Raw genomic sequence first — 24,922 nt, 5'->3', positions numbered from 1 at the left:
GCCCCTCTCCGAAGACTCGGGGCAGCTCACAACATGTAAAAACAAATCATAAGCAATCAGACAAATTTAAAATATTTAAATATTTAAAAACCCCATATGCTAACAGATACACACACAGACATACCATGCATAAATTAAACGTGCCCAGGGGGAGATGTTCAGTTCCCCCATGCCTGACGGCAAAGGTGGGTTTTAAGGAGTTTACGGAAGGCAGGAAGAGTAGGGGCAGTTCTAATCTCCGGGGGGAGTTGGTTCCAGAGGGCCGGTGCCGCCACAGAGAAGGCTCTTCCCCTGGGGCCCGCCAACCGACATTGTTTAGTTGACGGGACCCGGAGAAGGCCCACTCTGTGGGACCTAATCGGTCGCTGGGATTCACCCATTTATTTTCAAATAATTGCAGCTCCATTAACCTTTCAATTTGAAATGCTTCCCTATACAGCTCCAAACAAGGAACTTTCCATCCCCCCTCTTTTTCGTTCGATATTAACCACTTTTTCCTTATTCTTGGTCTCTTATCGTCTTCAATCCAATAATTACATTTTTTGACGCACTCTTTAAACTTAAATGCCGATAGCCCCCCTGACAATACCTGAAATAGGTACATCATTTTGGGAACTATCATCATTTTCAAGGCTCTTATTTTAGAGATTCTCCTTAGCTTTTTCTCTTTCCAGCTCCTCATCTGTTCCTCCTCAATTTTCACTGGATTTCTCAATAACCAAATTCCCAGATTTAATTTTCTTTAATCCTAACTTCAACCCTGATTCTTTCCTAATTTCTATCTGCTCTCTCAGACCTGTAAACACATAATCTCTGATTTTCCCCTATTAACCGACAATCCTGACTCCTGTTTAAACTCTTGTAAATTATTTCTTATACCTTTGATCATCTCCATCGGGGTCTGGGTCAATACAATTGCATCATCTACAAATAAATTTAATTTCATTTCTAATTCCCCTATTTTATATCCTGCCCAAGTGTTATCTTGTCTTATCTTATTAGCTAATGTCTCTATTGCTATTGCAAATAACTTTGGAGATAAAGGACATCCCTGCTTGGTGCCATTTAATATTTTAATTCTCTGCATTCTTTGTCCATTCACCCTTATATACGCTTCATTCCCTTTATAAATCTCTTTTATAGTTTCACAAAATTTATCCCCCATATTTAGTTCCTTACATAATTTATATAAATAGCTATGGTTAACTTTATCAAAAGCTTTATAAACATCTAATTTCAAAATTCCCAATTTCCTTTTAGTAATGGTAGCATGGTACATCACATTTATTACATTTCTAATTGGTTCACTTATTTTCCTTCCCTTCACAAATCCATATTGATCCTCTTCAATTATTTTTGGTAAAATATTTTCAAGTCTATTTGCCAATATTTTCATAAATATTTTATAATCTTGATTTGCCAAACTGATAGGATGGTAGGACCCAGGCTCTCTTAAATCTCAATCCATCTTTGGGATAGTAACAATCTCTGAAAACTTCCATGTATGTGGGATATCATGATTTAACAATATATTATTAAACAGTTTCCCCAAATGCGGCAACAATACATTCATATAAGTTTTATAAAATTCCCCTGTAAACCCATCCGGGTCTGGTGCTTTGGCTTGTTTTAACCTTTTAATTACTCTAGCAATTTCATCTTGTGTAATTTCTGTATTCAATATTTGTTTCTCTTCTTCAACACTGATAGACAATTAATTTCACATGCTGTTGTGCAAATGGAATAGTTGTGCAAATGAAATACTCAATGAGAATATTTCATTCATTCAGATCTAGGATGTGTTTTTCAGTGTCCTCTTTATTTTTTTTTGAGCAGTATAAAATTTTGAATACAATTTTACCATAAAACAAGACCAACCCCCATCTCCCAAAAAAACTCCTAAATGAAAGTGTAACTCCCAAAAAATCAAGAACTATCTGGCAAGGTATTTTCCTTAGCTTAAAGGTATATCAGCTTGAGGGGATTTGCCTCAAAGAGATTTATCATATCAAGCCTGTTCTCTCCAGCCCAGTTAGTTAACAGTCATTAAACCCCAATGAAGACATTGCTGCAAACAGCAATGAAATCAGAAAGTCATAAATTCAAGTCATTAATTCTCGGCATGGACAGGTACTCACAAATGCCTTCCAAAGCTAGGTTTGCAAGGTTGCAGAAAGATTTAAGGGAGAAAACACTTTGGCTGCTAGTTCTCTCTCTCTCTCTCTCCATAAAGAAATGTTGAACTTCTGCAACGGAACTTCCCATCATCCTCCCCTTTTATGCTATATGTGATGACAAGCTATGCCTAGATCTACATTGCCGTAAATACTCTTGTCTCCCTCGTATTCTTCTGACTCTAGCATCTAATATGGAGTCCACAATATCCCCTTATCATCTGACTCCGACATTATCACAGCTGGGAGGTCCTGCAGTCTCTGGAGGGTCCCCAGGCACCAACTCCCCCTCACTCTCACTTTCTGATTCCTCTGATAAACACACTGGCCTGTGATAACCAGATGGACCCGGTTCATTCTCCTCAAAGTCCGTGACCAAAGGAGCTGGATGGGAGCCAACCACAACAAAGTCTGAGTGTGGTCAGCCTCAACTAACCTAACAGAAAAGAGCTTCTGAGCATGTGTAGCATATGCCCAGAAACTGTTATTGTGCATACAAATTAAGTGGTATGGTTGGAACAGTTTCCAGTCAAAACCTGTGCTTCCTGGATCCCCTTTGAAAAACCAGTTGAATCTCTCATGAAAACAAATTCACCTTTGAAGATATGCATAGCTGAATACAAATGCAAGTTACATTTATGTTGTCAGACTGTTCAGTTTTCAATGAATGTCCTCTGTTTGTTTAAACTACAAAGTTATTTGCAGTTTTAATAGCATTCTAATTCATGTTGCATTTTGCACAAGATGTGATCACTATCTGATGCTATACTTTGTATGATTCTACTTCAGGAAGCATGACGGCAAGGCTGATTGATTTCAATCAGGGGCTTTGTCTCAAAGGAAGTAGTTGCTGATGAAAGCATAGACACCACATTTTTCAAATGAAGGGAAACATCATGGCTATGCTGTTACTGTGGTAATGCTGTGCTTCACCATTTTGAATTAAGGAAGTGCTTCATTTGAACGTTCATCAAAATAAAATGCCCTCTTGAAGTACTGCAAATGTGATTTTTCAGCCCCTCATAACCAGCTGGCCAGTTTGTGGTATTTGATAATGAAGGGTTTATTTATTTGTTTGTTTGTTTATTTATTTATTAGATTTGTATGCAGCCCCTCTCCGTAGACTCGGGGCGGCTCACAACACAAGAGGGGTTTCCCTCTTCCCATTTCGTTTTCTTTCACTTTTTGTTTATGAGCTCTTGTCTGTCTCCTCAATGGAAGGCAGGTTTCTAGCAACTATTTTTTCTACAGTTATAATTATTCATTGAAACCTGTGTCTGTCGCAATTGCAGAGGCAAACCAGACAATTGTAGAGTTCTACTTTCAGATATTAAGCTCGAGTGGTTGGAACACCTTGTGAGTATATCATTTTTGCCTTATTAATCAATTTTGCCAAACTGTATATCTGCATTTAAATTTAAAGGTAAATGCTATATCAGTCTATCAACTGAGTAACTAAAGCATGGGAAGCCATTAAAAGAATATCAAAGTTCAGGTGAGCCTTATATTTGTTAGAATCAAGCAAAATATTATAAAGTTTATATTTTATGATTATTTACTTACTTACTTACTTACTTACTTACTTACTTACTTACTTACTTACTTACTTACTTACTTACTTACTTACTCACTCACTGTTGTGGTTAGCTCTGGCCCAGCTCCTGCCCCAAGGACTGTGGATGTGGGGGAGACATCCACATGCTGCAGGCCTGTTTTGCCCCCCCAGTGGAATCTGATGATGAAGGCTCCTCTGACCAAGAAGACATGAGTGACAGGGAGGAGGAGAGTGTGGCAGACAGCTCAGAAGGAGATCAATTATCTAGCTCCTCCTTGGATTCAGAACAAGAGTTAATGATACAGCCATGCATGTGGAGAGCGATGCATAGGCAGGAACAACTGAGAGATTATTATAAAAGAAAATGAGGCCACCTGTGGTTGGGTGGGGCTGTGGTAATTAGAGATGCTGCTATAAATAGCAGCCTGTGAGTTTGGCCATTGTGGAGGATTATCTGATCGTTGTGTTTCATGACTGCTTTACTGACTTTGACCATTTGTGTGCTGATTTTCCCCCACTTTGAAACTAAACCAGAGCAAAGTATGATTCACTTTGTGAAAGAAGAAGGACTGTGAATTGCCTCACAGCTGCAAGCTAAGTATCACAGAACCGATAAGGGACTTGTACAAATTACCAGTTTGTTTGGAGACCAGTGCTCTTTTCTATACCAAAAGAGGGCTTAGTTTAAGTGAATTTTCATTATAAAAAACATTGTTTTGAATTTTCAAACGTTTGTGTGTCTGAAATTTGTACCTGTGAATTTTTGGGAGGAGTGTACCAGAGAGCCCGACAGAACACTTACTTATTTATTTATTAGATTTGTATGCCACCCCTCTCCGTAGACTCGGGGCGGCTTTTGCATAGTTCTAATAATAATATTTCAGATTTTGATTATGTAAAGCTGCCATGTTATATCTACTCTCTATAGTAAGAACCAACTCAATACTATTTACTTGTCAGCTGACATTTATATGACTGTACTGGAAGTACAGTAATTAAAACAGTTTTCACAGAATAAAATGTTATCTTTAATAAAAAGGATAACATATCCTTTCTCCCAAAATAAGACATACCCTGATAATATTTTTATTGTCCCAGATTTTTAGATATTAGTAGTTGATAAAAACCAATATTTTAAAAGACAGATGCCTTATAAAAGGTGGTATCTTGCAATATAATACCAAATAAAATATTCATACGAGAATGCTAAGGAACATGTGGTTCTTCATATTGCATCTTTACAATTATACTTTCATCCTTACCAATATGAACATTGAATCATTCCTTAGATTAAGTTTACTTAAATTGAGTAATAGCTCCAAAAGTTATCCACAATCTTGTTTAAACAACATATAACAGTTAAGTACTGTAAGTTTAAAAACATTGCTATTACAGTATCATCTGCAGCTGAAAACATTTCTTCCTATAAATAGCACTTCAGACTTCCGTTGGAGAAACCACTCAATTTTTTCCAGGACTTTGAAGAGGCAGAATCAAAGTGCCTAGATAATTTGGTACACACACATTTTCCATTGACATGTGACATTCTAATTACAACCACTGATGCTAAGGTAATCCTAGACTTATAACCATTTGTTTAGTAACTGTCTGAAATGACAACAGCACATTTATGACCATGAGATCCAAATTCAATTGCTTGCCAACCAGCATATATTTATGAAGGTTGCAACATTCCAAGTCCATGTGATCACCATTTACAACCTTCCCAACTGGCTTCTGACAAGCAAAGTCAATGGGAGAAACTGGATGTACTTAATTCAGTTAACAACTACAGTGATTCACTTAACAACCATAACAAAAGAGATCCTAAAATTAGAGATCACTCGCTTCAACTTTGCTTAACGGTGAAAATTCAGATGTCAGTTGTGGTTATAAATCAGGGATGACCTGTAACGAACACAATACTTTTACATTCCGAACCATCTTCTAAATTCCTGATTCTTTTAAAGTAATAGAAGAGAAACTGGATGGTGCTTCTAGGAAATGCAATGCCATATTTAGAGAATAAAAAATGTTTTCCCAGTAATTGTCATACTGACAGTTTCTTTGATGTTGTAAATGTTTGAAAGGGACCCGTATGATTAACGGGCAACAGGATTGTACTAATGACATCATTCTCCACTCATTTTTTATGGAAGTCATACACAGGATAATCCTATAAGATCTTGAGGGGCAAAAGACAGATATGCTCATGAAGCTAAGACAAAATACAGCTTGTTTGATTGTAGTTTCAAGAGTTGAATGTTTGATGGCAGGTGGGAAATCTTTTGAAAGCTGGAGGCTACACAGTGCTTTTGGAAAGGTTGTGGGCTAGACATATTATATCTGGGTTGCAAAAATAAAAATTACCACTAGTAGCCAATAGGAAGAAAAACCATTACAGTGGGGTGGAGGATGGGGTGGGGAACCTTACTTGTATGGAAGATACAAGGAAATCTGAGTACTATAGACTGAATTGGATAAAGTAAACGGTCAAGAGGATAATAATGACAAACCACTTTTTGTTATTGACAAGATAACAATATGGGCATGTATTCCTTTTTGCACTGACAATATAGGTTTCCTGGAAATGATTCCAATATTAAGAAATTCTCAAAATATCAGTAGAATCTTTTCTCTTTTCATTTTGCAACTGTGAAGAAAACATGTTTCCTGTTGAATATTCATTAACCTGATGTAAATAGTTGTATATTGAATGTTTGAATTTGATTGGTTAAAAAGTGACTGGTAAATATAAGTGACCGTCAGTTACGTTTGAGTGGGAAGAAACAAAGTATAAAAAGCTGTAAATCGACACTGTGATTCATTCGCATCTGCAACATTGTGTTCCCGATATATGGAGAAATAAAGTATCTGCCGATTCAATAGTCTCAGTTTATTTCATTTCCCCTTTCAGAAATGATTATTTAAATATATATGTAGCAGGGGGTGGAGGGAATAAAAGGAGGATTTGGGAGGAAGGGGTAGAGACAGAGGGAATGCAAGGGAAAGAAGGAGGGGCTTGGCTGAGGGAAAGAGGGGGAAAAAAGCGGGCGAGAAGAGAGGTTTGTGAGCTAAGCTGAGGGAAATAAGGGGATAATAATAATAATAATAATAATAATAATAATAATAATAATAATTTATTAGATTTGTATGCCGCCCCTCTCCGAAGACTCGGGGCGGCTCACAACAAGCGATAAAACAATATTGTACAGGCACAAATCTAATATTAAGAAGAAGAAAAAAACCAAAAAACTAAAAACCCTATCAATTTAAAAAACCAAACAACACATACATACCAAACATAAATTATAATAAGCCTGGGGGAAAGGTGTCTCAAATCCCCCATGCCTGGCGATATAGATGGGTCTTAAGTAGTTTACGGAAGACAAGGAGGGTGGGAGCAGTTCTAATCTCCGGGGGGAGTTGATTCCAGAGGGCCGGGGCCGCCACAGAGAAGGCTCTTCCCCTGGGGCCCGCCAGACGACATTGTTTAGTCGATGGGACCCGCAGAAGGCCGACTCTGTGGGACCTTATCGGCCGCTGGGATTCGTGCGGTAGTAGGCGGTTCCGGAGGATATGATAGCAGAGGCTCTTATGGGGAAAGCCTGAGAGAAATAAAGAGGTAGAATAGCAGAGGCTTCTATTGGGAAAGCCTGAGGGAAATAAAGGAATATTTATTTATTTATTTATTTATTTATTTATTTATTTATTTATTTATTTATTTATTTATTTATTTATTTATTAATAATTAATTAAATCTGTATGCCGCCCAACTCCTGAAGGGCTTTGGGCAGCTTACAACATCTAAAAAGCAATATAAAAACAATTTAAGACCCAATTAATCCAATCATATAATCTTATTGTGGCCAGATCAAGGTAGAGTAGCAGAGGCTTTTGTGAGGAAATCTTGAGGGAGATAAGGGAATAGGATAGTAGAGGCTTCTGTGGGACAAACCTAAGAGAAATAAAGGGATAGGATAGCAGAGGTATTATGTCCAGGAATTTCCACTCAGATCTATCTTCTACAGGGGGCACTTTGCTGCCTCCTGATTGGCTACCTGTTTAATGGCTGATTATATAAGGAGCTGTCAAACAGGACCTCTGCTGTTGCCATTAGCTGAAGCGTGTGTGTGTTATCTCCATGTTTGGCAACCTGTTAGCTTGTTGTTCACCAATAAAGAGCTCTTAGTACTGAAGCCTAGTTCACCTCATTCATGACCCACCGTTCCGGGACTGGAACAAGAGGCTTCTGTGGGACAAAGCTGAGAGAAATAAATGGATAGGATAGCAGAGGCCAAACCTGATAGAAGAGGAGAGGACAGGAGAGACTTCTGTGATGCAAGCCTAAGGAAGAGAAGAGTTTAAGGGAAAGAGTTTAAGGCAGATGAAACAACAAAGGAGCAGAGGCCCTGGAAGGAGACCCCAGTGGGTAGTTCAAAAGAGAGTGAAGAGAGAGAAAGAGTAGAATCTCCAATTAGCCAACTGAATACCATCCCATCACATGACCTGCCTGCTGAGAGGAGGCTGACCACTCTACTATCATGTGATCTGGCAAGAAGAGGTGTATCAGAGCGGGATCAGGGTGGATTGGCCACCAGACAAAGTGGGCCAGGAGAACCCAGATTCCAGTGACCCTTATGAGGATAAGTGTTACATATAGATAATTTAATGTAAGTTGTCAAATGTCAATTTAATTTGACATCTGGTGACTTTTGTTCTACTCTGGCCTACACAGATCAGAACACACACTGAGATTTCAAATCAAATGCTTTTATATGAAAAGCAGGATTTCATACAAGTACAGTCCATTTGGGCAGCTTTCCGTGTTAGATTGGCTAGGAGATAAACATCCAAGCAGCCACCGAGAGTCAAAGCTAATTATCACATTCTTCAGTAAGATAAGGGTCCTTCGGTCACACATACACATGCTCACGATTCTCCAGGTTTTGCTCACACAGCTCCATCTCTGCCTGATGAATTTAGAAGAATAATAGCAGGTTGCCAGCATAGCATTTCTGGAACCCCAAATCTAGGATTGCCACCATTACGAATGTTGAAACACCACACCCCGTTACCCAGAAATCCTCCTTTATATCCTGTCTGGGTGTGACCAACTGTTTCCTATAACTGTCTAGACTTTCTTTCATAGACTCACTTCCTGATCTTTTTCCCATAAAGATATTCCTGTCTGCTTCATGACCTTCTGACCCGGATATCTAATAGGGGCTCCTCTCCCATGTCCCCCTCCTCTTCTGACACAGACATTACCATCATTGGGGTTTCTACAGTCTCTGGAGGTTCCTCAGGTTTCTCAGGTTCCAAATCACTGAATATCTGACTCAGTTGTCAAGAACACTGGCCTAGTGTACCAAGAAGGGCACAGTTTATCCTCCTCAGAATCTGTGACTAACTGACCTGGTTGTGGACCACTCACAACAACTTTTACCTACTTTAATTGACACTTCTTATTTGTTATTATTTGATAGAGTTTAAAAACAATATATAATGGGCAAAAACACCCAGAGAGAGACAGACACACACAAATGGAATTTGGAACATTTGGAACTTTTTCTGTGAGATCCAAAATACAAGTATAAGACTTATGGGAAGAAAGTTTTGTTTGTCCAGTAATTTTAAAAGAGGATGAAGAGTTATTCTGTTAGCTTGTGCTCAATGTTGTTAGCTTGTGCTCAATTGCCTTTATTTTTCCTTTTTCCTTTAATTTTCTGTCTTTTCTGTTTATCCTATTTCTCTTGCATTTTTACACATTTTTCTTTAATATTTTCAGTTTAATTTGTTTTTATAACTATTTTTTTTAAAATTTCAATAAAACATTTTTTAAAATGAAGCACATTTATTTCAATTATATTTTTCATATCCTTATTCTTATCTAGATATTATACTAATAACTTTAAATTATTGGGTACATTTATATTATATGATTTTTAAAAAATCAGATAGTATTATATGACAATACATAAGGCCCAATATGTGCTTTGGAAAATAAGGCCCAAAGTTCTCTAATATTATATGTACTTTTGGATAACAGGTTTCTCAAAATAAGAAAAAATATTAACTGACTGATGGTAGGCAGATAGAAAGAGGACTTTAAACTTCCTTGCCTTTGGATCTGAAGAATTTTTTTTTCTGTGACACTAGAATTTATACCGGGAATTTATTGGTGCCAATGGAAGTAAAATTTCTTTCCTGTGCAAAGACTGAGAGGTTGACTATTCTTCAAGTTAATAGCAAACAGGAAAGAATTATGTTCTCCTTTTTCACCTATTTCATTCCAGATTTTTTCCCCCAGTTTGTCCATCTGCGACTATAATTTGTATAGCTACATTAGCCATAAGAATATATTCAGAAGGAAAGATTTGAAAATGCTAACTTCTTCTGATTTTCCTATATCCTCCCATTGTCAGGACGCTGTGCTGAGAGTAACTTTGAAAAAGGAAAGGCAGTGAGTCTTACATTCTGTCAACAACGACTTGGAGACATATTGTTATGGATTTGAGAGTTGTAGGCAGGGGCGGGCTACCAATCGTAGCCCTACCGGAATGCACCGGGAGCACGCCCCTGGCGTACAATTTGGCTTCTGCACATGCGCGGAAGCCAAATCTAATGTGAAGATGCTCGTGTGTGTGATTTCTGGAGGTTTTGCTTCCGCACATGCGCGGAAGCAAACCCCACCCCCGGAAATTGGAAACATAGAAACATAGAAACATAGAAGTCTGATGGCAGAAAAAGACCTCATGGTCCATCTAGTCTGCCCTTATACTATTTTCTGTATTTTATCTTAGGATGGATATATGTTTATCCCAGGCATGTTTAAATTCAGTTACTGTGGATTTATCTACCACGTCTGCTGGAAGTTTGTTCCAAGGATCTACTACTCTTTCAGTAAAATAATATTTTCTCATGTTGCTTTTGATCTTTCCCCCAACTAACTTCAGATTGTGTCCCCTGGACATGAGCGACCTGCAAAACAAGTTAAGAGCTGCCAGCCCCCGCCGCGCCGCTTGCCCTCACTCCCCCCACCATGCCGCTTGCCCTCGCTCCCCCCGCCACGCCCTTCGCCCCTGCTTACCTGGATCATCTCTTACAGCGGCCATGGTACAGGGAGAAGGCTGGTGTGGCCCCAATTCTGGCCGTGCAGCCTGTTCTGTGCTCTCCTGTGCCAGAGGCATCTTTCCTGCGGCCCGGGAGATCAAAGAGCAGGCCACACGGCTGGAGTTGGGGCAGGCCGCTTTTGCAGCTTGCTCCAGCTGCCACTCTAGTCGCGGCAGAGAGATTCAGCTGCTACGCATGTGCAGCAGCCCAAATCTCTTTCTGGCAGCAAAAATTACCGGTTTCTTTGCTTCTGTGCATGCGCGGCACCAAAACCCCAGTAATTTTTACTGGAATTGCACTGGTTGCATGTGCATGGTGCATGCACGCCGGATGGCAATGGAGTGAGCCTACACGCTCCATTTCTATCAACGGAATGGCTCCCCCCCATTCTTCTTTGTAGCCCACCCCTGGTTTTTGCAGAAAAACCTCATCTTGTTGTCAATACTGAGTCAGTTCAGCAATATCCAAGGAGCCTAAGTTTTCCCATTCACGTTCATTGTCAAAGTAGTGACTTACTTTAGAACACTGATCTAGTAGGCTTAAAAATTACTATATGGTAGAGAAAAATAAAAACAATATTTAAAGAGGAAAAATTGGTGCGGTTAAGCTAAAATAAATAAATAAATGAGAAGACTCTTCCCATGTTCACTTTTCTACGATCGGATTCCCTGTCAAGAATTCATGCTTATTTTGCATGGTAAATTATAGGTAAAAGTTCAGGGTCTCTTAAACAGCGAGCACATAAATGAAGTAGAACCTGAGGTGATTTGTTGAATCAAACAAGAATAACTTTAAATGATTACTGACAAGTATTCACAGGTCAAGGCAACCAAACAAACAAGAAATGACAACATTTGGTACAAGAATATGAATAAAAAACAAAACTCAAATTCTTTCCACTGTTGCAGCTTTTTCTAACCAGGTATAGCAGTAAGTTTTCCTCATATTATTTTGGCTACTATACAGCAGTTTCCTGGACAGGCTATGCTGAAGCTCTTTCTTAATTTCTAAAGATTATATAGTGCAATTCATCCAGATTAATTATTGTTTACGCTAAAGGTTTATGTGAGACACACATGCAGTCTTCATTTAATATCCATAAGTGGACATGCAACTCCATTGCTAACAAATGTATGACTGCACCAGACATATGTCACTTCTGTTAGTGAACCACCCATCTTTTTTAAACAAAGCATCATAGGACAGTGACTTACTATTTTATTTATGACTTCTCCACTGACTTTGTTTGTTGGAAATTAACTTAAGTGTGAAAATGGCAGTTGTGTGACCACCAGATGGTTACAAAACATCCAAATTCAATAATATAACAACAGGGATGCTCTTACGTTTGTAAGTGTGATGACGGATCATTACTTTTAAAGTGTTTTTATAACTTTGAATGGTCACTAAATAGTGTAAGCTAGGGAACAGTTACTTTTACATGAAAGCTTACCCTACCACAAATGGCTGACCTTAGAACTGGCAAGGCAAATGAAAGGTACAAATATAGACAGGAAGGGAAGAAGGGAGGGAGGGAGGAAGGAAGGAAGGAAGGAAAGAAGGAAGGAAGGAAGGAAGGATGGAAGGAAGGATGGAAGGAAGGATGGATGGAAGGAAGGAAGGAAGGATGGAAGGAAGGAAGGATTGATGGAAGGAAGGAAGGAAGGAAGGAAGGAAGGAAGGACTAGAGCCATGATGGTGAACAAATGGCAAGTGTGGCCAAAATAGCATGTGGAGCCATGTTGCCTAGCATATGTGGTGTCACCTATTCCTCTTCTGGGTATGCATGCACTTGTGATGATCAGCTGGCCTTTGTATTCCCAGAAACTGGGAGAGCTGGCCTTCCATTTTCTTGCATGAGCATGCACGTCGGCCAGCTGATCATCACATGTGCATGCAGCCCAGTAACCAGAAGACTAGCTGGCTGCCACACATGTATGCACTGGAAACCAGAAGTTCATTTTCAGGGGTGCACATGTGCCCTGGCGAGTTTTTTTATCAGTGTTGCAGCCCAGATAAGTACGTGCATGTGTGTAAAGCATGTGTGTTCCCTTTTCAGCACTGAGTGCTGAAAAGGTTCACCGTCAATATGAAATATGAAAAGGGATCTCAGATAGGACTTTCCCTAATTCTCTTGAAGATAATGGAAATGAATGGGGAAGCAAATTCAGACTTGCAGGATTCTCTTTTGATAACATTATAACAGTGGTGGGATTCAATTTTTTTTTACTACTGGTTCTGTGGGTGTGGCTTGGTGGGCATGGTTTGGCTTGGTGGGCATGGCTTGATGGGCATGGCCAGTAATGGGCAGCCAAAATTTTTACTGCCACACGGCAACGGAAGTCCAGAGGTGGGGTTTCCAGCAAGGGGAGCCTTAGCGAAATTGCAGCATCGCAAAAACACGGAAGTCCTCGAAACCCTACCTCTGGACTTCCGTGTTTTTGCGATGTTGCGATTTCACTGAGGCTCACCTCTGGACTTCCGTTGCCAGCAAAGTGCCCATTTTTGCGCTGCTGGGATTCCCCTGCAGCATCGCAAAAACACGGAAGTCTGGAGGTGGTGTTTCCCATGGAGGGGAGCTCAGGGGAATCCCAGCAGTGCAAAAACGGGCGCTTTGCTGGCAACAGAAGTCCGGAGGCGGGTCATCCCAGTTGCGGCGGCTTGGGTTTGTAAGGTGAAAATAGTTTGGAAGAAGAGGCAATAAAATATTAAACCCCAGGTTTGTATTTCAAAAAATTTGTATGACGAGGAGTTTGTAAGATGAGGTATCACTGTACACTCTGTCCACTACATCCCTTATCTTCCCAAATTAAATATAGCTCTGAACTCTCCAAAACTCTTCCCACTCTTAGCATAAATGCTGAAACAGTCTACGCAAGGCAACATTTTACTCTGAGACATTCATTTGCTGAATTTTCTCTCCACATACAGATTTAAAATTAATTTATATAATCAATACCAACAGTTTCAAAAAACATTTGGAAAGAGAAAAGGGTAAACTCTCCAGCTGTTTTGTGGGTAAACTGACATGCTGACATCAATTAGTTCAGGGTTATTTTTTGTTTTGTTTTGTTTTCCCTTGAATTAAAATTTCCTGACTCATTCAGGAAATTGAGCTGCATGAAGTTTCATGTGAAGAACCATTGCTCAAATTTAATTAGGTAGGATTATGAATTGATAATAGTCTTCATTAATGTATTTCATGAAAGTATGTGTGAGTTGATGTATTTAAATTATTTCTCTTTAGAAGATGCCATTCATATTTATGAAATAGAACAATGGGAGTCTCTTTCAGTTCAATAAAACATTTGTGATTTACATATTTACTCTGAGTCATGCTGCAATTTGTACACAACATTTTGTCATTGCCCTCTGTTCAGATTGTGACGCCATTATAAAAGGGAACCGTTGCCTGAAATAGAAACACAATAAAAACTTCAGTACTTCTTAAAACTTTTTATATGAAACTGATATTTGTTGTAATAATGCTTTGACCAGAACACAGGACTCCATTCATAAAATACATCATCATACATCAGGCAGAGTTCTAAACAATAATGAAGTTTCATGTGCTTCCATCTCACTGGAGATTTAGAGCCTGACATTTGCAGAAATTGATTTATGTGAGTGAAAGGAGACATGGCATAAGATCAGAAAAACATCAATACCAGAATGATTTTATTTTTTTAAAAAAAATCCAGCTAAACATTTGGCTACAGAACTTAGTGCGTTTTATCTGAATAATGATTAGTGTGGGAGAGAATAATAGTATTTCCCACCTAATATACATGTGAACCTAATGAAATTAACCACTGTGATACTAGGATTTGGGGCACCAAGGACTTCAGCTCATTCCTCCACCTGGACTCCCATGCCCAAGGAGAACTGCTCCACTGCAAAACATTTCTGGCAGCCTTCTGATGCCAGGTCATGTGGGGCTTCTCAACCAGAGGAGCCTGGTCTCCTCCTCCACTCCCTCCCACTTCTGTCTGCCAGCTATCTCAGGGACCGCCTCCTGCTGCACGAATCCCAGCGACCAATAAGGTCCCACAGAGTGGGTCTTCTCCGGGTCCCATCAGCAAAACAATGCCGCTTGGCGGGACCCAGGGGAAGAGCCTTCTCTGTGGTGGCCCCGGCCCTCTGAAACCAAATCCCCCCAGAGATTAGAATTGCCCCCACCCTCCTTGCCTTTCATAAGCTACTTAAAACCCACCTCTGCCGCCAGGCATGGGGGAATTGAGATGCTCTTTCCCCCTAGGTCTTTACAATTTCATGTATGGTATGTCAGTATGTATGTTTGGTTTTTTATATTAATGGGTTTTTAATCATTTTTAGTATTTATTGGATTATTATTGTACATTGTTTTATTATTGCTGTTAGCCACCCCGAGTCTCTGGAGAGGGGCGGCATATAAATCCAATCAATCAGTCAATCAATAAAATAAATAAAATAAATAAATAAAATAAAATAAATAAAATAAAATAAATAAAATAAATAAAATAAATAAAATAAATAAAATAAATAAAATAAATAAAATAAATAAAATAAATAAAATAAATAAAATAAATAAAATAAATAAAATAAATAAAATAAATAAAATAAATAAAATAAATAAAATAAATAAAATAAAATAAATAAAATAAATAAAATAAAATAAATAAAATAAATAAAATAAATAAAATAAATAAAATAAATAAAATAAATAAAATAAATAAAATAAATAAAATAAATAAAATAATAAAATAAAATAAAATAAAATAAATAAAATAAATAAAATAATAAAATAAATAAAATAAATAAAATAAATAAAATAAATAAAATAAATAAAATAAATAAAATAAATAAAATAAAAATAAATAAAAATAAATAAAATAAATAAAATAAATAAATAAAATAAATAAAATAAATAAAATAAATAAAATAAATAAAATAAATAAAATAAATAAAATAAATAAAATAAATAAAATAAATAAATAAAATAAAATAAAATAAAATAAAATAAAATAAAATAAATAAAATAAATAAAATAAATAAAATAAATAAAATAAATAAAATAAATAAAATAAATAAAATAAATAAAATAAATAAAATAAATAAAATAAATAAAATAAATAAAATAAATAAAATAAATAAAATAAATAAAATAAATAAAATAAATAAAATAAATAAAATAAATAAAATAAATAAAATAAATAAAATAAATAAAATAAATAAAATAAATAAAATAAATAAAATAAATAAAATAAATAATATACCTCTTTCAGCAGGACTGGGACTAGGCAGCGTATTTTTGGTCTCCATGCACCACATTTTTGGCCAGTTTCAGGCAGCAGGAGTCACTGCCACTGCTGATCCCGCCATCTGGAAACAGCTGAAAATGCTACATGTGGCGGCCAAAATAGAGCATGCAGAGGCTGAAAATGTGACGTGTGGAGGCCAAAAACATGACATGCAGAGGTGGTGATGAACTGTGATAGTCCAGCAGCCCAAACAGCTGATTGGGGTAGTGATTTCTGACAGTCTCAAAATGGGTGAGCAGTGTGGTCGGGCAGTAGGAAAAGCAAGTAGGATGCTTGGCTGCATAGGTAGAGGTATAACAAGCAGGAAGAGGGAGATTGTGATCCCCTTATATAGAGTGCTGGTGAGACCACATTTGGAATACTGTGTTCAGTTCTGGAGACCTCACCTACAAAAAGCTATTGACAAAATTGAACGGGTCCAAAGATGGGCTACAAGAATGGTGGGAGGTCTTAAGCATAAAACGTATCAGGAAAGACTTAATGAACTCAATCTGTATAGTCTGGAGGACAGAAGGAAAAGGGGGGACATGATTGAAACATTTAAATATGTTAAAGGGTTAAATAAAGTTCAGGAGGGAAGTGTTTTTAATAGGAAAGTGAACACAAGAACAAGGGGACACAATCTGAAGTTAGTTGGGGGAAAGATCAAAAGCAACGTGAGAAAATATTATTTCACTGAAAGAGTAGTAGATCCTTGGAACAAACTTCCAGCAGACATGGTTGGTAAATCCACAGTAACTGAATTTAAACATTCCTGGGATAAACATATATCCATTGTAAGATAAAATACAGGAAATAGTATAAGGGCAGACTAGATGGACCATGAGGTCTTTTTCTGCCATCAGTCTTCTATGTTTCTATGTTTCTATTGGCGGCATTCCAGGAAGCTAATCTGATCACCAATCAGCTGTGCTAATGTGCTGAAGCTGAGCAGGCTGTTTGCTGTCTTCTGTAGGATTTTTTTTTCTTGTTTTCTTCTCCCAAACTAATGTGCTTCTTATAGTCAGGAGCAGTCTTCCCTCTAAATTTCTTTCAGTGTGAGCAGAAAAGTATAATGTCTGAGCGGCACATTTCCATGCCTGGGCGTGGATCAGTTAGAAACAAAAGAGGATCACATGACCTCAGGACACACAGCAACGGTCATAAAAATGAAACAGCAGCAAAGTTTTGATCCTCCGATCATCAGGCTGCTGCGAAGGTCCTAAGTGTGAAAAAGGGGCATAAGTCACTTTTTTCAGGGCCGTTGCGACTTTGAACGGTCAGTAAATGAACCAATGGAGGCCAACGTTTCTATCTCCTGAGTAAGACAGTTATTGAGTTCTGCCTCACTTTACCACCTTTCTTGCCACAGTCGTTAAGTGAATCCCTGCAGCTGTTTGAACATCCCAAAAGATGTTCACATAACCTTGGGACATGGCGACCATCAAACTTGTCAAGTGTCCAAAGTTTGATCCAATAACCCCTTTATTTTTCTAACAAAATCCTTTCTTCCTAGAAGGAAGAATAGAAAGAATAAAATGAAAAAGGGGATTAAAAGGGGATACAAAAAAATAAAAAAGAAAAGAGTTTGTTCTGCTCTGATTGAAGAAATTGGAGTTTGAGAAGGGTTGATTAAACTTGGAGTATTGTTTTGTTTGCTCTTTTTAACTTCTATTTTTCTATTTAGATATATGAATTTAGGAATTGCTGATCTGTTTTAATAAAGTTAGAAGTATTGATTATAATAAGATATGCAGTAGGTGATACTGATTTAGATTAATGCATAAATGGAATTGAATTTAGCACTTTGGCATACTGTTTAATAAGTTAGAAATATAATTGGTGTTGTACTTTTTGAAGGTACATTAAGGAGGGAATTTAACTAAAAGAAAATGTATGTAACTGGATGACAAAATTAGAAAAAAAATCTTTTGCAACTTTTGGGATGATTGATATTAGTTACTAAAAAAATACTGCATTTTATTCCTGGAAAATTAGATGGTACATTGTATTGTTTGAATGTATGTTGAGAGAAAAATTTAAAAAAAATTATCCCCCCAAAAGTCCTTCCACTCTCTTTCCCTCCATTCATTTCATTCTTCCTCCTTCCTCCCTCCATTTCTCCTTCCTTCCTTCCTCTCCACTTCTCTCTTTCCCTCCCTCCCTTTTCCTTTTCTTTCTTTCTCTCTCTTTTCCCTCTCTCTCATTTTCTCCTTCCAGGTCTCTCTCATTCCTGCGTCCTCTCCCTCTCCCTCCCCTTCACTCTCTTATTTGTTTATCTATCCTGCCTGGTGTGTCCAATCACACTTGGCCAATAAAGAAATAAAGGAAGGATCGTCCAGGAGCAGATTCCATTGGCTCCAAAATGCCCGTGTTGGAGGGAAACGGGGTGGTGAAGAGACATGCTGCCAGGCACTCGGCTGCAGCCCCTCCCGCCTTTTAATCCTCCCTCTCTGAAGCTTCATCCTCCCTCTCCAACCCCCACTCCCCTCTCGGAAGTTTCACAACTCCTCCCATTGTCTCAGCACTCACAATGGACAGCTCACGTCTCTTTTGACTGCCGGATTCTCCATTTCAAAATGCGGAGAGGGGGAGCAATCTTCCAGGCCCTGCTTTAAACCCCCCCAGGAGGCTTTTGAGACTCCTTCACAGCGATCGGGTGGTTGCTGTCAGCAGGGGCCCCCTGACATCAAGCCCATGGCCAGCTTTGCCGGCCGTCACAGGTCTTGACATCAGGGGGGCCCTGCTGCTCTGACCTCCATGCTCGCCTTGTGCCATGGGGGGGGGCGTGCAAGTCCCTTGCCTCCACCGCCTCCTCTTCCACCGCCCTGCTGCCTGAGCCCTTTTACAAGGGGCTGGTGGAATACCTGATGTCGTTTTTTCTAAAGGTAGAGGGGGGGAAAAGAGTAAAAGCGACATCGGATCTTCCACCAGCCCCTTGTAAACGAGTTCAGGCAGCCGGGCGGTGGAAGAGGCAGCGGTGGAGGCAAGGGGCTTGCACCCCCCCCCCTCCCGCAGCACAGGGGTTCGCTGACATCAAGGCCGCCTGGGGAAGCAGCACACAGCGACAGAGCCAGAGAAACTGGGCGGGGCTTAGAGCCCACTGGGCACCGGCTCCATCGCGCTGGCATGGAAAACTCTGGGCTGAGCTTGGTTTTTTCCTTGCAACCCAGCGCGCTGTGTGCGTTAGAGGGGACATTGGTCCGGAGTGTCTTATACTCCTAAAAGTACGATATTTCCACCAGGCAATTTTGAGGAACAGGAGGAAGGAACAGGATTGAAGACTGAAGCCAATAAAAACACAATCAAGAACATTCAAATATTATTTTGAATGTGTTTAAAATGTCAGAGCCAGATAAATTGCTTCCTAGAATACCAAAAGAACTAATCTAATCAATACTTAATTTATTATGCTAGAAAAACTAAAAAAATAGATTAAGTATCAAATTATTAGAGGACAACAGTTGTTTTTGTCTTCTGAAAAGGCTAAAAGGAGCTACTATAAATCAGTTAATTTGACAATGACACAAAGTTTATATAATATGAGACGGCTGATCTTTAAACATCTTAAGAACAATGCTTGAAAACAGTGTTTATTGGAAGTCAATATAGATTTGTCTGGTATAAGTCTTTCCAGATTTTTCCCTTCCTCAGATTTTGATTGAACAACATACTTAGCAGATTGTTAAATCATATAGCCATAGTAAATATTGATATCCTTGTAACATTTGATGCAATGTTGTATGACGCTATTGTATAATCAGAAAGCTCATTAAAGTACAGGATGGTAAAGACCAAGACCAATAATTTCTCCAAATCACTTATGATGATTACATATAATGTCAATGTTGTTTTCTTGGCAATGGTATAGAACACGGTGATGGCAAACCTTCCCCCCCCCCCGGATGCTGAAAAAGTGTGGGCATGTGCTATCACTCATACGTGAGTGCCTACACCCATAATTCAATGCCTGCGGAGGGTGAAAATAGCCTCTCCAGAGGCCCTCTGGAGGCCAGAAACAGTCTGTTTCCCAACTTCTGGTAAGCCCAATAGGCTCGTGTTTCACCCTCCCCAGGCTTCAAAGGCTTCCCTGGAGCCAAGGGAGGGTAGAAATGCCCCCCTACCTCCAGAGACTCTCTAGAACAGAGGTCCCCAACCGCCGGTCCGCGGACCGGGACCGGGCCGTTGGGGCTTTTCAGCCGGTCCGCGGCGCCAGGGCCCCCTCGGCCTTTCCGCACCACCAGCGGCGCTCCCCCCGCCAGCCAGCCAAGCCCCGCGCCCGCTGGAACCGGCTCCTCGCTCTCCCCCCGCCGCCCGCCGCGTTTGCAGGAGGTGGGGAGGGTTGGGCGGCCCGCCAAGCCCAGGAGGGACGCCGCTGCCCCCCCTTCCCTCTCTCCGCCCGCCGCTGCGCCTCCTTGACGCCGAGAGGAAATGCCGGCAAAGGCTTTCCTCAGCGGAGGCCGGCGAAGGTGATATTGAATGTCGGGGGAGAACGGGCGGTTGCGCACGCTCCCTATCTCCCTGCTAGCCCACTCGGAATATTCAAAATAAGAAAAACCTTTGCCGGCGAAGGCTTTTCTTATTTTGAATATTCCGAGTGGGCTAGCAGGGGGATAGGGAGCGCGCGCAACCACCCGTTCTCCCCCGACATTCAATATCACCTTCGCCGGCCCCGCCTCTCCTGCAAACCCCCTTGCTGAGAGCCCGGGGCGAAAGTGCTCTCGCAAAGGTGAGGCGGGCAGGGCGTGCGCGCGTCATCGCTGAGAAGAACGGAGAGAGAACGAGAGTGAGTGAGAGCAACAGACAGCAAGATAGAGAGAAAGTGAGAAAGAGAGAGTGAGAAAGGGGGGGAGAGAAAGAGATAGCAAGAGAGAACAAGAGAGAGAAAGAGCTTGAGAAAGAAAACAAGAAAGAGTGAGAGAGAGAGAAAGCAAAAGAGACAGAAAGAAAACAAGAGAGAGAAAGTGAGAAGAAGAAAGAGAAAGAGGGGGAGAGAGAGAGAAAGAGAGAGGGGGGAGAGAGAGAAAGAGAGGGAGAGGGAGAAAGAGAGAGGGAGAGGGGGGAGAGATAGCAAGAGAGGGAGAGAGGGAAAGGGGAGAGAGGGGGGAGAGAAAGAGAGAGGGAGAGAGAGAGGAGATAAAGGAAGAGGAGAGAGAGAAAGGAAGAGAAAGAAAGAAAGAGGGATAGAAAGAGAGAGAGAGTGAGAGATGCTCAGTGAGCCTTTCTTTGAAGTTGCCTTTCTTTCTTTCTCTTTCTTGCTTTCTTTCTTGCTCTTTTTCTTTCTCTCTTTTACCTTCACTTCCTCTATTTCTTCTTTTCTTTCTCCTTCCTACCTTCTTCCCTTACTCTCCCCTTTCATAAGTTTCCTTGCTTCCTTCCTCTGTTCCTGTCCCTTCCCCCTTTCTTTCTTTCTTTCTTTCTTTCCTTCCTTCCTTTCCTCCCTCCATTTCTTGCTTTCCTTTTCCTTCCTCCCTTCTTTCCTCCCTAATTCCCTTCTTTCACTCCTTCCTCTCTTACTCTCCCCTTTCACACCTTTCCTTGCTTCCTTTGCACCCTTCTTTTGTTCCTGTCCCTTCCCTCTTTCCTTCCTTCCTTCCCACCCTCCGTCCATTCATTCACCCATTCCTCTCTTGATCGCCCCTTTTACGGCGCCGCTGACAGCTAGCTCCCCCCCCCGGGCCATGGAAAACTGGTGTAGCTTAAAGCCGGTCCCTGGTGCAAAAAAGGTTGGGGACCTCTGCTCTAGAAGCCAAAAACGCCCTCCCAGAGCCTCTGTGCAAGCCAAATATCAGCTGGCTGGCACACACATGCACATTGGAGCTGAGATAGGGCAACAGCTCACGTGCCAGCAGATATGGCTCCACGTGCCACCTGTGGCACCTGTGCCATAGGTTCGCTATCACTAATATAGAAGGACGTTTGCCATTACCTTCTTTCAGGATTTTTTAAACCTTCCAATTTAGTTTCTATAACTCAGATTTCCTGATGCCTTTGCATCCAAATTGTCTCTTTCGATACATGCACACCCAGTATGAGCCGGATTAATTGTGTCTATTTCACACAATCCACCCCATAGTCATTCTCCAGAGTCCAATTCAGCATGTTCCATCCTTAGAGTCGGTTCTAAGTGATGTCGCTGAAAAATGCTGAGTGAACATAGCGAAAGCAACAGGAGCAATACAGAAAATCTACAAGCTGCAGCCTCTTCCATGCCTAAGACATGGGGACAATGCTACCATAGCAAGGTGAACTAAGAACTCCAGGCAAAATGACAGCAAGGTACATCTAAGGACTTCAGGCATGGTGACAACAAGGTGAACTAATAAACTCCAAGCAGGATGACAGCAACCACAATTGTCTGGATCCACGCACAGCGAAGGCAACTTGGCTTCAATGGGTTCAAGGCCGACAAAGGCAATATGACTTATGTAGGTTCAAGGCATGACAAAGGCAATTTGACTTCAATGGGCACAAGGCATGACAATGACAACATAGTCTCAATGAGTTCAAAGCAGCAAATCAAGAGCATTCATGAATTGATGAACACAATCTGAAGTTAGTTGGGGGAATGATCAAAGGCAACATGAGAAAATATTATTTTACTGAAAGAGTAGTAGATCCTTGGAACAAACTTCCAGCAGACGTGGTTTGTAAATCCACAGTAACTGAATTTAAACATGCCTGGGATAAACATATATCCATTGTAAGATAAAATACAGGAAATAGTATAAGGGCAGACTAGATGGACCATGAGGTCTTTTTCTGCCGTCAGTCTTCTATGTTTCTATGTTTCTATGATGGGTTATGAATGGGTGTTTCTAGTGATCACTGGGTTCCAAGCCAAGGTAAATAGGCACTGACTGGTGCGCCTTATTAGGAGGGGCAAAGTTGCCTCTTTGCACGTAGCTTCACCAATTTCCATTGGGCTTTGCTCTACTCAGCTCTGTGCAACCTGGGATGTGGCAGGGGTTCCAATTCCTACTCTTCTGCATGACTGGCTGCAACTGAACCTCTTTGGCCTGTACAGCTGTCTGTTCATATGGCCCGTCTCTTGGATTCCCCCAACATTCCTGGAACAGCTTCTTCTCAACCATTTGATTTTGCCACAGAACTTTGCATGGTCCCCTGGTGCTCCCCGTAGCTCTTCTCAAATGTCTCTTCCTCATCATTCAAGCCAATGACCAAAGGAGCCATGATATTAATATTGACCCCACTTAGCATTTCTAAGATCAGCCAAGAACAGTTAGGAAGGGTGGCATAATAATTAAGTGGAGGCATAACTGACTCAAAATCACACTGAAAGCTTGTTTATTAGCAGTTCCTCATCCAACTGGAATAAAATGTTAAGCCGAGTGCCACAAGTGTTGTAATCATAGGTTTATGGGCACTGAAATTTGGAAATAAGATATTACTGGAGAGTGATGTTTTAAGCTTAAATCGTGTGCTGAATAAAACCTTAATTCTTCCTCTATGGAAAGGCAGCAAAGTCCAGGCTGAATAAGCATCCTGCAGAATCATGACCATGTATGGAAAGCATTTAAAGAAAACCTATAGAACTTCCATATAAGGAAATATATGCCTCTCTCACATTCCTTTGCTAATCACCAGTAAACATAAAATCCAGGGAAAAGGCAAGGAATGTAGCTTCTGTTAATTACCTAAAGGGAAGCCACAAGAGAAGCTTGCCTTATAAGGTGCAAAAGTGAATAGTAGCTGGAGGATGGCTTAATGTATGTGGCGTTCGCGAATTGGTTATTCTGAACCACATGTCAGAACTGTGAAAACACAATAAATAGGAGACCTTGATTCATTCGAGGTCGTCGCCTCATCGAGAAAACTTTCTCTCTGTCATTTCATTCTGATGTGGCAATCATAGCATGCTGTGCCTCCCTAGAGGGCGACCCACCGGGGGGAGGGCTGCATGCTTTCACACAAGAGACAATCCTTAGGCCTGAACTCTTCAGTATTTTTATTAATAATTCAGATGAAGAAGTGCAGATCATGTTTACCAAAATTGAATGAACATCAGATTTCTTGGAAAAGAGAAATAAAATTACCTCGATAAGTTATAGAAACAGGTTGAAAAGTAGAACGAAATATAACTAAGGCAATTTCAGAGTACTTCACTATAGAACAGAGTTTAAGTACACAGATTTAAGATAGGATATCTTGCTTGGTAACAGGATTTGAAAAAGACTACATAAATAGAAGTATATTTCTTAAATCAACAGAGCTTACAGTTCCACTAGAATGTAATATGCAATAACTTTGCTAATCATTGTTGCTACACTGTAATCATTTCAGCAGCAGTTAAACTCAGATGCCTTTCTATGGAATAGGGATCCAGAATTAAGACTTAAACTTGCTAAACTGTAAAATGGGACTGGACCTTTCATTATCTCTCCCACTGCTTCTAGCATGAAATTCAATTAAAGCTAAAATTCTTTCGGTTGAGTTGTGGGAATAACGACAAGAGACAGACTTCAAAGGAACTTCTTTACTGGATAACTTCTCTGTACAACCAGCAAACTGCAGCCTGGCAGCCAGTACTTTTGTAGGGAACTGTCAGATGCTTCAGCCAATAGACACATAATAGAATAGAATAGAATAGAATTCTTTATTGGCCAAGTGTGATTGGACACACAAGGAATTTGTTATTGGTGCATATGCTTTCAATGTACATAAAAGAAAAGATACATTTGTCAAGAATCATGAGGTTCAAAACTCAGGGATCGCCTTCTGCTGCACGAATCCCAGCGACCAATAAGGTCCCACAGAGTGGGTCTTCTCCGGGTCCC

General features: G+C 40.0%; 1 protein-coding gene across 2 annotated transcripts in view; it reads right to left on the bottom strand.

The window, feature by feature from the left end:
- TRAT1 (T cell receptor associated transmembrane adaptor 1) overlaps window positions 1–24,922 on the bottom strand; it is a 99,763-nt gene that overhangs the window by 33,122 nt on the left and 41,719 nt on the right. The window lies entirely within an intron of this gene.

The sequence above is a fragment of the Erythrolamprus reginae genome, chromosome 4 (genome assembly GCF_031021105.1).
Source record: "Erythrolamprus reginae isolate rEryReg1 chromosome 4, rEryReg1.hap1, whole genome shotgun sequence".
NCBI lineage: Eukaryota > Metazoa > Chordata > Lepidosauria > Squamata > Dipsadidae > Erythrolamprus > Erythrolamprus reginae.
The sequence above is the reverse complement of the archived record's forward strand: the minus strand, read 5'-3'. Positions and strand labels throughout refer to the sequence as shown.